Consider the following 4,863-nt stretch of genomic DNA (forward strand, 5'->3'; position numbering starts at 1 on the left):
TGAAAGAAAAGCGCTATAACTGAAGCTTAAAGCAGAGCGAAGTAAATCTGAGTTTTCCTTTATATTGTTTAGTCTTTACTAGGACATTATCACATACTGAGACATTAAATGTTGCGGCTCCCAAGGTGGTTTGATTTTTGTTGAAAGGACAAAATGTTAACATTTGGGTTGTGACTCCTGACCTAACCTGGCTTTTAATGCAGAGGGAGCCGGGCGGATTTCTCACTCATCCAGTTGTGTTTTTGTTATGTGCTGCCACAGACTGTCCGGGCGCTGCACTTCCGCACTTCCAAGTTCCGCCCTTTGCGTTCCGTAGAGCTGGGCGATATGGCCAAAAATGTTATCACGATAAACAAAATTCATATCATTTGATATCGATGTATATCGTGATAAATGTCAAATCATTATTTCTTTCAAGTTTGAAGGCTGATTTTTGCTCCTGGGTGGTTAATTGCTGTTTTAAACTATGCTTTATGGTCGGAACACGACAAACACTCACCAAACAGTGGAACATTTCACAAATCTGTCATGGGAGAGTGGGAGAGAGTGTCTGGTGAACTGTTTTTACCAGCTGGAAAAGCATGGCTATTTTGTAATAGTCATAATTTATGAAAGAAAACAGATTATTTTTAGCTGGTGACGAGCGCTCGGCTACCCCACTACAAATGACATCACAGTATTCAAACACCAGCCAGCGACGACTGGATTTCTCTATACTATCGTAGTAGTTTAAGTGGTGAACCTCAATATATCAACACCAGACAAATGGAGTCCTCTTTTTAGGTACGTTTAAACTGAAAGCGGTGCTTTTGTGTCGTGTTTGATCTACAGTATCATCAATTCTCCGTGTTTTGGAGTGACAGAGCGCTGCTTCAAGTTAGCCAGCTGCTAAAAACAGCTAGCCTGGAAAGATAGCGTTCTCCCGCTCTCCACAGCCTCACAGCTTCCTCTGTTTACTTTCGCTTAAATCAGGGCTGTAATTTACATGAACTCACTTTCTTTCACTTCACTCTTTCACTTTCGTTGCTTGTGAACGCACTAATACTTAAATATGACTGTCCGATCACTGTAACAGCGCTGTAGTTGTGAGGATAGTGATTTAACACTGCTAAAGCTGGTTAGGATGTACAGAAAGAGGTGAGTTCGCTGTAGGACAGTATAGGTACACCACTGACCTCGTCACACTCGGTCACAGGAGAGCAGATCGCTGGTCGCTCCACTCAAACAGGGAATGTGTAACTCCGCGTTTCAGCCATAGCTAAAGACTTATCTTACTCGTGGCTCCCTCCCTCTCTAATCATGTAGAAAAACTCGGAAGTGCGCCCTCTCCTGGCGACAGCTGAGTAGTGTCGCTTTCCTTGCAGTAGAAAACGCCACCAAGGCTTTCGCTGTACGTGGGAGTGTAAGAGTAGTGTATTATATCGAACATTTATCGAACATGTCGTATCGCTCTATCGAGGAAAAGTTATATCGCTATAATTATTGTTATCGTTTTATCGCCCAGCCCTAGCGTTCCATCAACATTACATTATAAATTAAATATATAGAAAATTGATTTTTGACATTTGTGAATCAATTCAGAATCGTTCACGTCCGCATCGCGATGCATCTAAGAATCAATTCTTTCCCGCACCCCTAATCAGTATCTATCTTATGTGTGGATAACTGGTGTCTTAGTGTTTTTTTTGTAATATGAACAAGTTCCTTAGTTATCACTATGCTGGGAACAGAAAGAAAGCAGTATATAAATGTTATTTGCGCTGCTAATGCTACCTTTAATCTATACAATTCATGCAACTGTACAAACAAAGTACATAATGTCAGAGACCAAACAGCAACTCTCCAATGCATCCCATACTCACATGCATTCCAGAGACACACCTCTCATGGACGTTACACGTGAGCTGAGTATGAGCTATAAAAAGTCCCTTTATTAGAGCAGTTTAGTTGAGATTCAGTTATATATGGCAGTCTCAAGGACTAACTGAGGTCAATAAAGGCAGAGATTAGGCAGTGATTAGTCATGTATTCCTTGTCGGCACATTGCATGTAACATTTTAATTGCCATTTCTAACTCACCACTGCCCTAAGATGTTTATATTCTTTTGGAACAGAAAAAGTCTCTTGCAGCAAAACAGCAGTAATTTCTCTATATTTTATGGAATGTGTTTCTCATACCTGTAGCAGGCTGGTAAAAATGTGCACAATGAAACCCTAGACTGGCTAGACTGAAGCTCATTGACCTTTTTATTTACAGAGAGTGTAAAGCCTTGAGATTTACATTTACAGCCGTGAGACCGCAGAAAAAAAGGGAAAAAAACAGATAGATTATAAGTGCATTTCAGTTCATCATAGGTCTTCCATACCAGCTCACCTAGAGCCTGTCCAGTCTCATCATGGACTTCCATGAAAAAAATTCAATTCAATTTGTGTTTAATTATGAATTTTTAAAGCTCAGTTTAACTAGAATTGAGTTCAACTGCTTACAGAATGAATGAACAGAGCTGAAATATTAACTGGGTACAAACACAACATTAATAATCATATTGAACTTCAAGTCAGCTGGTCTCATGTTAATAAATATCTGTAAGAGGTTAAATTAAAGGATGTAGTTTGGATATCAGATTGCTACATTTCAAAATTCCTTGGTGAAGACCAATCAGGATGGTTTTGTTTTAGGAGCCCTGGCACCAGTACAACTTTGTCACACAGGTTATTTGTACCCTGGGGGATACAAAACAGTGTGGGGTGAAGATGGGGCACGAGACACATTTTATACACTTCCAAATGCGTAGTGTCCCATAATTGACATCAGGCTGTGACCTATTGCTGACAGCAGTGCAGGCATCATCCTACATTACAATAACATGACTGTCAACAAGAACACAAGCCTCGCTTAAACCCAGCAACACCCTTCCCTATAAGGCATGTATCTGCTGCAGACATTGGTCTTAAGATAGCCTATTTCAAATGAGCATTTTAAGTAATCCACTGACAACGACAATAACACAAGCTAAGATTTTATTCATTTGACTTTAGAAAAAGGTAAAAAATAATGCTCTTTCTGGGTCTCACTTTCACAGGTCTCCAATTATTTGACTGTATCTGCTTCAAGTTCAAAATATATCCACAAATGTTGAGCAAGAAATTGACAGAGGTAATGGCAGATAGGAGCAGTTAAGCAGTGAATGGAAGACTAAAGTGGGGCTTAGGTTGGAGTACATCACGCTTATCAAGCAATATAAAGTACCGGAGAGGGGATCCGTGCCAATTCTAAAGTGTCCCCTTCAGACCACTATAGCCAACGGCTTATATAGGCTATTTGTTGTTGAATAAGGAGACAGAACATATGGTCCTTTTTAAAATGATCTCATCTATTTGGAACTAAGAGAAGAAGGGAGAAAGTGAGAGCAAAACTACTCTTCTAAATACACCTCATATTCCCCCCTTCGAGACTACCACAAAGTCTCGAAAAACAAAATAGTAACATATACATGTATGCAGTTGTAACAAAATAACAGTTCCTCCTACACATGCTTCCTACAACATGAACTTAACAATACAACAGAGTGTGAGAGCGAAAAAACCTGTCAGGCAGCTATCATTCCTGAAATGTCCAGAAAACCACCAACCAGTATCTTTTGCAAAAACAACAGATGCTAATTGAAACATCAAATACAGATTAACACCTTATAAGTAAATGTGAAATTCACAGTATCATACTTTCACATTTTAGTTATGAATCACCTTTTTCATTTACCCCTGCTATCATCCCACTCTATAGTAAGAGACCACTAAATACCAAAATAGTAACAGAAATAAATGTTAAGACTATAATAAGAATAGATATTCAAAATGAATAATTCTCCATCAGTTCGCCTTCTATCACCAGTTCCTCGTCATCGTCTGTGTCAGTCCTATGTAGTAATGGCATCTGAACTTGATCTCCAGGCATCACAACTCCAACCCATCTTAATATCATAGCCTTCGCAAAAGTTAACAATAATGTACAGAAACAGAACATCACACTCAATGATATAAGAACTGCTACCATTATCTGAACCAACACTGCTCCCAATGGTCCTAATTTCACCTGCAACCAAGCATTCGCAGACCATCCAGCTCCTTCCGATGGGCCAAACACCTCCCTTATATACTGCATCTATGACACTAGTCATATTGTCAGAACTATCAGGAATCAAAGTATAACAAGCATCACCAGTTAAGTTCAGAGCCACACATAAGCCCCCTTGTTTGGCCAAAAGATAATCAAGAGCCATGTCATGTTTCAGCAACATCAGTCTGTGACTCTTTTGAGTATTTGACAAGTATTCAAAACCTCTTATAGTCTCATTTGCAAAACCCTGTAGGGTGTAGGTAATATTATCAATGTGATCTGCCAAAAATGTCACACCATACCATGGAAATAATCCTATACCCCACTTCTCTCCTAGACTTATCCTCCAATGATAGGACTCCAGGTTATGAAATTGCATCAGATTGAACCTCATCACCTTTCCCCTTCTGGACAGTAAAAACCTCATATGGAAGCTTCAACGTTGCCATATAACAGCATCCTATCCACCCATACGGTAGAAATATATATACCTTATCACCACAAACCCCACAGATTTCACTTCCAACGGATCAGGGATCGTTGTTATCATATTTTCATGCTGATCAAGTAAACTCACATATGGTAACTCCCTCAACCAAGAACAATTATGTCTCAGTCTAAACAGATGCACTGATAGGGCCATCACCTTATCTTCTGCTGATTGCTGCTGATATAACAGCCACTATAATGCATAAGATTGACATTTAGCACTTAATGGTTCTGGTACCTCTCTAAAATTGAAGGCC

Source organism: Colossoma macropomum, unplaced genomic scaffold, assembly GCF_904425465.1.
Source record: "Colossoma macropomum unplaced genomic scaffold, Colossoma_macropomum, whole genome shotgun sequence".
NCBI classification, from domain to species: domain Eukaryota; kingdom Metazoa; phylum Chordata; class Actinopteri; order Characiformes; family Serrasalmidae; genus Colossoma; species Colossoma macropomum.